This window comes from Perognathus longimembris, chromosome 5 (assembly GCF_023159225.1).
Source record: "Perognathus longimembris pacificus isolate PPM17 chromosome 5, ASM2315922v1, whole genome shotgun sequence".
NCBI classification, from domain to species: domain Eukaryota; kingdom Metazoa; phylum Chordata; class Mammalia; order Rodentia; family Heteromyidae; genus Perognathus; species Perognathus longimembris.
In genome coordinates, this window is record NC_063165.1 from 55,250,602 (window position 1) to 55,262,995 (window position 12,394).

The following is a 12,394-nucleotide window of genomic DNA, read 5'->3' on the forward strand; positions in this document are numbered from 1 at the left end:
CTGCAGTCTGACAGTGGGCCAAGTGCCACCGTAGGAAGAAAGAGCCCATTATTTCCAGTCTAAACAAATCAGGTGAACAGTTTCATCTCATCAGAGAAAATACCTGTCTTTTCAAGTGCCACATGAAACACTCTACATCTTTAATCATAAAAGCTGGAGCATGCATAGTCACTCATGAGATCAAGATACTTTCTGTTGAAAAAGGAAACTCCTTTGTTCTTAAGTCATTTGTCACCTATGTTTTAGATGTCAACTACCAGAAAAGAAAGCTCACACCCTACCCACTGTGAGAGAAATTATATATGTATATTATATATACATATATTATATACTATATATTATATAATATATAATATATTATATATTATATATACATATATACATGTATATATATATATATATGTATGTATATATATATGTATATGTATGTATATATGTATATATGTATATATATACACATATAATATATAATATATATTATATATTATATATACATATAATATATAGTATATACATATATGTATATGTATATACATATATGTATATATAATATATGTGTATATGTACATATACATATATATGTAACTTTATTTTTTTTGGTTCCCTGACGGGGAATCAAATACATGTAACTTTAGTGCATTATTATATTTCAAATATTTCCCCAGAGATCTGAGTCATGAAATTGTACCAAAAATTTGACTCAAAACATCTGTTTAAGTGAAGATATTACTTTACACACATAGGGTTGTGGTACCTGCTGCATGCAATGTTGTACCTAAATGGAAGCTTTTAAAGCAAAATGCTAAATTCACACTTTTTTTCTTATAGTAAGAAACCTCAAACTGACATTTAATGAACACATGCTTTGTCACATTTTGCAAACGCTCCTAGGATTTTATCAAATAACTTTGCTCAAAGAGCTTATGACTTTTAGTAAGAAAATACTTCCATGTGTGTTATTTGTGTGAATTTTGTATATAAAATACTCCCATAGACATTATTTAGTCTTTGCAACCAATGACTAAATGGCTAGTGACAATGACATTTATCAGGGCTCTTTCGCATTTGATACCCAAGTGCTTTATTAAGAACTAAAACAGCTGCTAAAACTGAAAAGGTCTTTTATTTCAACTGAACTCATTGATTGTAATGGTAGATAAAATGTGATAATAAGAAATATGACTCATCAAGTAAGTATAATTTGGTGACAAAACTGTGTTAAACAAAATTAAATGTTTTCAAAAATCATTTATTGGACTGGAAATGTGACTTAGTGGTTGAGTGCTTGCCTAGCATGCATGAAGCCCTGGGTTTGATTCCTCCACACCACATAAACAGAAAAAGTTGGAAGTGGCACTGTGGCTCAATAGGTAGAGTGCTAGCCTTGAGCAAAAAGAATCCAGGGACAGTCCTCAGGCCCTGAATCCATGCCCCAGGACTGGCAAACAACAACAACAAACATTTATTAAATTCTATCACATTAGTCCAGAAGTGTGTTAAAACGGTTAAAGGGAAACTTGGATATCACTCAGGAACCTTGACTATCTGTAATGTACAGGATGGTTTTAAGCTACATTCTGGAGAGCATGATAAGTATATTCAGTGTTAGGACAAGCAGCATGAACCCTGCTATGCCCTCTGTTAAGAAAGCTTAAAGATGTTAGGGTAAATCAAAACAGTGGCTAGAGGATATTAAAAATGTCACATTGGGCCACGTGCATACATCTGAAAATAGTTTCAGAGAACATGAAGGTTATCCTCATGATAATCTTCCAAGATTAGCACATGCTTCAAAGTTCTATAATGATGATTTTTATTAGTTTCCTATGTGAATCTTTTATCAATGATTTTGAGCTTTTTTTTTTCATACCTAATGATTGTATGAAATTTGTCCTTGAAATGGATAGTCTGGCACTATTCAGGATATAGGCAACAGAAAAAAATAACTTATAATTTGAAACTCTTTATTACACCCTTAGAATTTCCATCATTGACCATAAAATATGGTCGGGAAAAGAAAGTCTAGGAAGCACAGAGAATTAAATTCATGATATATTTGGGCTCCGAAGTGTTCATTCCTGATCGGGTATAGCACTATGTCAGGAGCTTTGCTTTCAGAAGCGCGACATTTTTTACGGCCACATTTCCTCATTCAGGATAAGTTCTTCATTGGCCTTAATCTCTCCTCTAAACCACAAAGAAGTTCTTAAATCCTTTCCAGATTAAAGGTCTTCAGCTCCCCCACATTCCTTATTAAATATGCTAGAGTCAATAACTATATAATGAGATAATTAATTAAATTCCTGTCCTCAAACTGTCATGCTCTGGTAGTGATCTCTAGGTCAGATTTTAGAAAGCAATCAGCACAGTTTGTGCCACCAGAGACCCACATCCCTGAAATTTTCTCCTTATGCTGTTAGGACAGTGAAAAAGCTTGCTTTCCTTTATGTAGCAGCAGATGTGGGCTCGTGAGGTATGAAAGGAGCAGTGAACTCCAGCGATTGCATGCCTGGGCAATTGCAAAATACAGTGAGCTTTAAACAAAGAACAATGTTGTGTAGCTAGGTAGAAACACAAAATTCCACACTAGTATAGTTTGCAATGAATGTGCCAAATATTTTCTCATTCTTTTTTGTTTTTTTGAGGTGGAGGGGAGGGGGATTCAAATTAGAAAGCCAGGTTGTTAAATCTTCGAGAACAGGGCTAGAAACAGTTGTGTACAGTTGGACCATGCTGGGGCTTCTCATATCACCATCCTCCTGTCTCAATATTTTGTTTGGTTTCCTGAGGAATGCTTTAGGTTTTCTTATCACTTTAACATTTATATCAAATAGAACCAGGCCTCGTGTGGAAAAGCCTGCTATAACAGCTAAAAATAAGTCCTTAAATTTTTCAGCCAAGGGGAGCCTGTCTTTACAAAGTATTCAGACTCTCTAAACTCCATGGGTAAGCGCAACAGAATTCAGCATGATCTGTCATTTGCAATGATTCTGTGAGTGAGCACTTGAAAATCCATTATATGAAGTGGTATGCTTTGTTTATAGATTCCATATATTTATAGTTACATTTACTTCATATATGTTAACCTCTTTCCTTTTAATTTTCAAGAGCTCTTCGGTGTTGCCCATCATCACAACAATTCCTTTTGCTTGCCTCTTAGACATCTTATAAATTCCTCCTTGTAAATATTTGATTATTATTCTAGGGGAATAAATTTTGGAATTCATATTTTTAATTCATGAGCATTCGCCTTGTGTTTGGAGCATGGTCTTTACAGAGTGACTTCAAAATGAAAGCTATTCTTTGGATAAGTACTTTCGAACTATTCCTGTCTGTTAAAGTTATCAAATTATTAGGAATTCCAGACTCTAACATATTAATTCTCTCAAAGTACCTAATATTTTGACCTTGGAAGCTGTTGACATAACAATACTTTTCCAAGCAAACTTTGTAGAAATAAATGAGCTGAGTTGCTTATGGGCTGGAAATTACCAACTGTGAAGTCAACACTTTTAATTATCCATCAATCACATTTTTTTGAAACTACTTGCTCAGTCTTTTATTGTGCAAGAACTGTGAATCCAGGGCCTTGTCATCCTCAGTTCTATATCTGGTATGTATAGAAAGTTTATCTGGTTTATTAAACTCCTTGTGAGACTCTGAGCTTTTCTACTATTTCCTCCATAGCCTCTGATCACACTTACTGTTTCTGACCACTACTCTATGAAATAACCATTCACATTAAATTTCACCATCTCTTTTCTCCCAGTATAATAACTGCTGTGACTTCATCAAGGGCAGAGAGACTGTGTCATCATTTCTTATTGTTTTCATTATTTTCCATGTTACTTTACATGTAACCAACACCTAAATGGCTGCTGGATAAATACTGAATTGTGCTCAGGAAGTTACATAATCAATGCCTGCTTAAGTATTTCTAAGCCTCCACTATGCTAATCCATTTTCTGCTCCCATAGGAAAATACCTGAGACAATGAACTTACTTATTTTGATATATAATTTTGAACTCTTCAGTCCATAATTAGAATAGTCCTTTGCTTGGTCTTTGAGAAGGCAGCCCCATCATGGTACAGAGAGTGTGGTAAAGCAAAAATCTATTCACCTTACGGTTAGGATAAGAAGGACAGAGAAAGAGGAAAGGTTGGGAGCCCTTTCAAGGACATACTCCCTAAAGACCTAATTTCCTCCCACTAGGGCCAACCTCCTAAAGGCTACTCTACCTTCCAATGGCACCAAGTTGAGGACTAGCCATTGACACATAGTTACACACATTGCAACAAGAATCTAGTTATAACCTTCATAGAGGAAAGCATTGCTTTCTTTGGAAAATAGAGTTTTCAGGATATTTGTTCCAGAGGAAAACTCAGACTTGGAACACTCTGGATCAGTAATGCTATTCTAATAGTTGTATCTGTGGAATTTATCTGTCAACATGAATTAAATATATATATATATATACATACATACATATATATATATATATATATATATATATATATATATGGATTCTGTGGGATTGTGTTCTGGGTTTCTTTTATTTTAGTTCCATATGATTTTATTGTGTTCTTTCATGGTTATCAAACTGAACATTTTTCAAACATTTTTTTTTCCTTTTTAAATGGTGTATTTCCTTTGAATAGGCAATTTATCAATCACATGAACCATAAATTATAAGATAGTATTTACTTAAAAAACACCATGCATTCTGCTTATATCTAGCTGCTCTTTAATATAGCTTCCATTATTATAATTCTCTGATGTTCCAGGTTCAGTTATCCTTTTTTGTATGTTCTAATACATGGAAATGTGTGTTTGGCTCATTGTTTATAGAAGGCCCCTCATCACACTTTCCCTATTCTACTCTTTTTGGTTAAGTACATTTACTGGTTCTAATTCATCTCAGTACAGAGAATGTCTTTCTTAAGCCATAAATTGTTCTTTACATTACTTTATCTCTCCTACTTACAGAGTGATAAATGTTGCTCTCATAGATAATAATTGCATCATTATGCATCAACATTGACATACATCTATAAGTCCCCCAAAATAGAAAAGAGATCAGAGTTTTTCCACAAGACTGACAGGTATTGAAAAATGGCAACTGTCATTATTACACAGTCTTGAAAGCAATGTAATTGTGACAGTGCCAGTCCTTGCACACTTTTGGTAACACAGGGAGCACTACCACTTGTAAATTTGGATGGGTTAAAAACTATGATTCTTTGTGTTTTTACTTATATTTCATGTGGCTGTCCTGTGGATTGAAGTGTGCTAGGCAAGAGCTTTATAACTTGAGCACTCCTCTAGCTCCTTTCTTAATGTTGGTTATCTTCAGGGCAGAGTGTCACTTTTTGCCTAAGCTGTCTTGGACTGTGATCCCCCTGTTTGTGCCTCTCCAAATTGAACTAGGTCAATGGAGAAACTGGTTGTAGTGAGGCATGTGTCATTTCACCCATAGTGGGAAGTGAAAAGTGGAGAATTACTGTTTAAGAGTATGACTAGCTGATACTAAGGGCCTATCTCTAAACAGTCAGTGCAAAGAAGGACCAGAGACATGACTCAGTGATAAAACACACTTGCCTAACAGAACAAGTCTGGAGTTCACACTCCTGTGTCCTCTGTTCTAAAAACTGAGATCATTGAATCTTCTTGTTCCATGAAATACAGTTTTCCTAGCCTAGCCACCTCTTCCTGTAGGTACAACAAAAGAGGCTTAGAATAAGGAAAACTGCATTACAGGTGATACAAATGACTAGGGGTAAAATAAGACAAAAACAATCTAGTAGATTAATAGATAAATTCATCTTTATCCCCAATGGGCTTTACTGTGTAGCAAATGTATCATCAATTCTGAGTTTCAAAGCTATGACCTTGTCAATAGAAAGTCACAAAAAATATTCGATTTACTACTGAATTTGGGAGAGATTATGGATCATTGTTTTTAAATTAATTCAAATGAATAACTGTTGAGAATTAATTATCTTTGGCACCCACCAATGAGCTTAAAGGTCCATGAGAAAAATCAGCTATATTTCAGGGGTAGTCAGCAATACTGAATTTGGCTTCTCTTTCTTGCTTGTCACAAATTCCTGCTGTAGGAGCTGATGAATCTGTTCTTCCCACAGCTTTTTTTTTTCTTTCATATCTACCTCCTCTCATCATAACAGCTGTAATTAAAATGAACAAAAGTACAAATCCATAGTGTTTGCTTGATATTCCATAGAAGCACTTGTCTCATTATTAATGCTTTGTGGTTTCTGATTTTTAAAACTCGGTTTAGTGAAAAAGGATCTATCACCTGTCCAAGTAGCCATTTTCAGATTTCCCTTCCATTTTAAGGTTTATTCAGCATGACTGAAAGCTATAACAATAACATATCAACAATATGTAAAATAAAGAACTCAAAAGTCTGTCAAGGATAATTGTAGAGGCCAGGTGGAATAATGTGGGCTTTCGCTTCTCAGATAAAATTAATCAAAGATATTATTGCAGGTGGACTTTTAGTGTTTTACATTTAATCAAATTTAGTCATGTCTAGAGAATATTAATCTAAAGTATTTTATTCAATATTAGGAAGGTAAATGATTTCGAAAGTAGGTCATTCTTAGCTTTAAGTGCTTAGTTTTCTGAAAGCATTCATGCCTCTGTTTGGAAGATTCTAAACTCTTGTCTATACCTATATTTTTCAAGTCTGTTTCACAGCATGAAAATTCGCCTTCTGCAAATTTCAAGGTTTCCTTTTGTCCTATTAAAGTTATACATGGATATCTTTATGCTTATGACAATAAAAACAGATTCAGAACAAAGAGGTTTTTTTTTTTCTCTCACTGGAATTCCACATCTGTCTTGTATAGGTTCACATCAAAATTAACTGCAGAACATGATTATGGTGTTTTATGCCTACTTGGGAGGTGTTTTGTGCCTCTGATGTCATTCAAAACTAGATGGAGTGGGATGCTGGTGTCATACACCTGTAATCCTAGCTACTCAGGATACTTAGTTCTAAGGATCATGGCTCAAAGCCATCCAGGGAGGAAAAGTTACCAGGAGACTATATCTCCAATAAACCACTCAAACTCCGCAAGTGGTACTGTGGCTCAAATGGTAAAGCACTGGCCTTCAGCACTAAGAGACTCAGGGACAGCACATAGGCCCTGAGTTCAAGCCCCAAACTTACCAAAAAAGAAAAAAGAAAGAAGAACAACAACTATATGGAGTAAGAAGTTTATGACATCCCATCTCAGCATTTGAGTGTAGTACAAGATGGGCCTGGAACAGATGCAATGCCCACTTTGAAATATCACTAAAGCCAAAAGGGTTAGTGGCATAACCCCGATGTTAGAGTACCTGCCTAGTCATTACAAGGCTCTGAGTTCAAAGTTCAGTGGCACCCACAATAAATTGCCTATAGGCACTCAAGAAAATGAAATAATCGCCTTCTATTCATTCTGTTCCTACAGCCTTTTTGTAGGTGAATTGTAATTATTGTCAGTGAGAGTTTCTTACTTTTATCTCAATATCAAATGTCTTTTTTCTCTAATCATTCCTGAATTACAACATGATTTCAATTTCGCAGTGTCAATTTTATGTATTCATTTCTTGCACATGGACCTAATTATCTGAAGGCAGTCCTTCCTCTCCAGAATGTACAGTGGCAAATACGTCATGGTGATGTAAACAACAAAAACCACTATTATGCACAGGAGAAAAGAGCTGTTCAGAGAAATCCTTAACTAGAAGAGAACATTCCCACTGAATGTATTGCTACAAAGAAATGACCATGGATTCAGGGAAATCTTATATCATATAATATTGATATCTACATGTTCCTCAAATTGAGTTGTTGTTTCATTTTAGATTGCTGCTTCCCAAATGAAGTGTGATACTTCATAGCAATACAGATAAAGTGTGCATTCTGACTTAGTAGGTCTTGATAGTAGAATGTGCTAGTCAATGCAGACCCTAAGAGTGATGATGTGACTGCCCCTGATCCATCCATGTAGCAAGGTACTGGTAAGAGAAGCCACATGCACACAGCAATGAAAAGTTAACAACAGCTGGGCACTAGTGGCTCCGCCTGTGATCCTAGCTACTCAGGAGCCTGAGATGTGGGAATCATGGTTAAAAGCCATCATGGGCATAAAATTCTGCAAGATTCTTACAGTATCTAACCACACACAAAAAAGCTGGAAGTATACCGGTGGCTCAAGTGGTAGAGTGTTAGCCTTGAGGAAAGAAAAAGCTCAGGGACAGATCTCAGGCCCTAAATTCCAGTGCATGCACACACACTCTCACACACAAACACACACACACAGTTCACAACATTTTTTCTCACATAATGTATTATCTAATTTTACAAATAAAAGAAGATGTATTACTTTACTTATGATAAAACTAAAGGGAATGTGACCTTTGCAAGCTTTTTAAGTACAGGTACTTGTAATCATTAAGGAAAAAGCAAGAAATCTGCTTTTTAGGCTTCCTGAGTAGACCTTTTGCACTTATATAATGTTCTAAAGCTGATTATACCACAAATGGTATGCTTAATTGTTTCATATTCCAATGACCGTTTATGAAAGCCATTTTCATGGGAATTTATATTTAGTTAATGTTATATTCTTTAAAGATGATTTTTGTGCCTGGCTACTAAATATGAAACCCTGAAGTCATACCTCATTACCACACCAAAACAACGATATCAGTTTCTTTTTTCTTAGTCTCTATAATCTGTAAATAATGCTTAAAATGATTATTCTGTGTTACTTATTAGAAAGTGCTATTTAACCTTTGACCTGTTAACATTACACTAAAGTTCATAAGAAATAAAAATCTATGAGGATCAAGATATTGAGGCATGTCTAATAAGCAAGCATCAGGTGATTTTTAAAAAAAAGATTGTAGTTTAAGCCAGGTTCAGTGGCCCATGTCTGTCATCCCAGATGCTCTGGAGTCAGAGATCAAGACATTGGAGCTTTCAGAACAATCTGAGCAAAATTTTTGCAAATACCAACATCTCAACCAACCAGTTTAGTATAGTGGGACATGCATGTGATTTCAACTGGGCTGGAGATCCAATAGGAAAATTGAGATCCAAAACTGCCAGGACAAGAATGTGGGACCCTCACTGAAAAATATCCAGTGTACAAAGAGCTGGGAACATGTCTCAAGTGGTAGAATGTCTGCCTAAGAAGGCCCTGAGTTCAAACCCTGGTGCTTTGAAGGTAACCAATGTAAAAAAAAATTAAAAAAAAAACACAAAAAAATCACAAACAGCATATATATATATTTATATATATACACACATATACATGCCAAAATATCTGTAGACAGATCTAACTCCTCTATTTTCCATATGAATAAGGGCAATCAGTTAAACAGCAAAGGTGTAGAAAATTCTACCGTAATTGGAAGATAATCATTTTGTTTCTTAACATCCATAATATTTTAGCATGTATAAATAAACTATACCAATATTGCATATTAAATGGAAAATCAAACATCTTGGGGTATGAATCTCAAATGTTCCATTTACTAGTTGACTCTAAAGGGCTGAGTTTTTATTCATTTGATCTATAAACTGTGTGCATCAGCCATGTGTGAGGCACTGGGTTCTTACAGGCTGTGTTCACTCCCAAATAGTTGGCAGCTTGGGTGGGAATCGAAGAGAACGACGTACTCGACATGATTTGATTGACTCTGAAATACGTGTTACACCATCTAGGTAACTCATGGAATTTTTGCAAACATTGAAGAAGTTAACTTAGGAAACATGATTTTGCTCTGCCTGGGAGCTTACGAGTCCTTGTTACACCTAGTTTCTCACCTTTCATGCTGTCAGACACAGTAATAGACAGTTGTACAGTCATTACTAGTATCTGGGAACCAAGCTGGAAAGAAGCAGTGGAGTGAGCCACATCTTTTAGACTCATTTTGAGTATTATGGTATCATCAGCAAATGTGAATTGTAGATTCCTTTCCGATATGACATTTTGTTCCTACTTTGGTTTCTTCCCTAAAATAGTGAGGGTGGTTCTGTTTGTTTTTTTTTTCTTTAATATTACAAAATGGTATCATTTCTTATCCTGAGGGAAGTGTACCTGAGGGCATGGGAACTGTGAGAGCTCCCATTATTTATGAGCTTCTTGTCTGGGTTCCTATGCTAAGGTGACGTGCTCTGACAGGTTGACTTGGAACCAGGCTGACTAGATGGAGTGTGGCAATGATGAGTACAGAAGTGGCTTCGTTCAGCAGATTTTGATTCCTATGTATCTTTAATGTCTGTAATGCAGCTGGCATGACTAAGTGTAATCTCAGCAGAACAAGATGGCAGGATGCAAAGAGCTTTTTACTTCTACGTTAGGCCATGGAGTTTCAGGGCACAAAGTTAGCAAAGACCCTACTGCAACCAATAAGCTAGATGTGGTGGGACATGCCTGCTATCTCATCTGTGTAGAAGTCCTAATATTGACATTTTCTGTTAAGCTTATTTTCAATTGAAAAATAAAAATTGTATATATTTATGGCTGCACATTGTTAATGGTTTAATGAAATTTATTATTTATAGTCATTATCTCATCTGTTTAAATATTTACAATTGACCCTTTTAGCAAGTTTCATTTGCATTCTATCCATCTAATCTATTTTCTCTTACCCAAAACTCTGCACATTCTACCCAGTTCCTCCTCTTTTTCCACACATTAGCATTTTTATTACTTATAAAAACACACTTTATTTATTTTTCCCTACAAATATTGTCATGTTATTATTTGATATAAATATATACTTACTTGATATAAGTATATATCAAATAATATATATGGTCATATTCTTGACCATTTTCTAAATTAACAAAAGAATTGTTCTTACTTTTTGTTCAGTACGTGTCAATGCCACAAAGTTTTAAATAGTAGAGTCTTTTGTAGCAATCATAGAAATTACAAAGTAGAAATTGAATACTTTTTTTCATTAATAAAATAGCTTTCCACTTGGGTAAGCTATTTACAATTCTCTTTGAATACCCCTTACTGAAGTTTGCTGAAGTTGATTCCACTTTCAGCCCTGATTGAAAATAATGACTATGTATCATGGACTTCAATAAGAAGTAATTGACCTGCGTTTGTCAATGCAATTCACTTGGGAATGAATCCTCTGATACTAGGCTTTGACTTGCAGTCAATTCTTCCATTTTGTATGCTTGTCAGTTACCTCCTGCATACTGCCTGTAGTCTAATAGGTTTTTATCAGAAACTAAATGAAATTTTAACTTTAACAGGTAGAAGGACCCCCTCTGCCCCCGCTCCCCCCCCCAACCCGCCCAGCCTAGTTAAACGTATTCCAATACTCAGATAAAGGGAGGATGAGGAAGCAATCAACACACATGGTGATATTGACTGCTTGATATGCTACTTCTAGACACTTAAAAAGATTGAACTGGAATGCTCAAAATACAAAGGAATGGGAATCTCATCAACTAAGAGAGGCCCAGGATACGAGATCAAGTCCTAAATGTCTGTGCCTAAGTAGACTCATATTTCCTTGATTTTTCTCCTTTATTCTAATGTTGGTTCGAAAATGGACATCATGATGATCAGCAGGAATGAACACAATCTTTTTAAAATCATCTAAGATCTGCTTATTCATTCCTGATTGCATGTGTATGTATGAGTCCATTTGGGCTGTTGTAACCGAAGATCATAAAATGAATGACTTATTCACAACTGAAATTCATTTCTTAAAGCTTTGTAAGCTGGACAGCTCGGGTGCTAGTGCTGGGGGATGGCACAGTTAGAGGATAAGATCCACTGGTTTTTCTGTGTCTTCCCATGATAGAAGACACACAATCTGCTTCTAGCCCCTTTTTGCTTTGTTGTTTTTGCTCAAACTGAGGCTTGAACCTTGGGCTTGGGCTTTGTCCCTGAGCTTCATTTGCTCAAGGCTAGAACTGTACCACTTGACCCAAAGTATTACTTCCAGCTTTTTCTGTGAATAAATGGAAAAAAAGAGTCTCATGGGATTTCCTGCCCAGGCTGGCTTTGAACTGTGATCTTTAGATCTCAGCCTCCTTAGTAGCTAGGATTACAGGAGTAAGTCATCAGCTACCAGCTCTAGCCTCTTTTTCAGTATAATTCTTTTTAATTGTCAGATAAAATTGCACGAATGTTTATAAAATAATGTCTTGGAGTATACAGGCAGACAGAATAAATAGAGTTAATTATAAGAGTGTATTACTTCATCTAAATGTCATTTTGTGGGGGAGAGTACTCGACATCCATCTCTTCTCAAGAATATGATGTGATTAATTATGGTCATCACCTTGAAGAACAGAGCTCTCCTACCTCCTTCATAAGGCTTCACCCTTTTGAATGACTCACTCC

At 35.6% G+C, this 12,394-nt stretch overlaps 1 protein-coding gene across 3 annotated transcripts in view; it reads left to right on the forward strand.

Moving 5' to 3' along the window:
• Fgf12 (fibroblast growth factor 12) overlaps window positions 1-12,394 on the forward strand; it is a 341,337-nt gene that overhangs the window by 254,751 nt on the left and 74,192 nt on the right. The window lies entirely within an intron of this gene.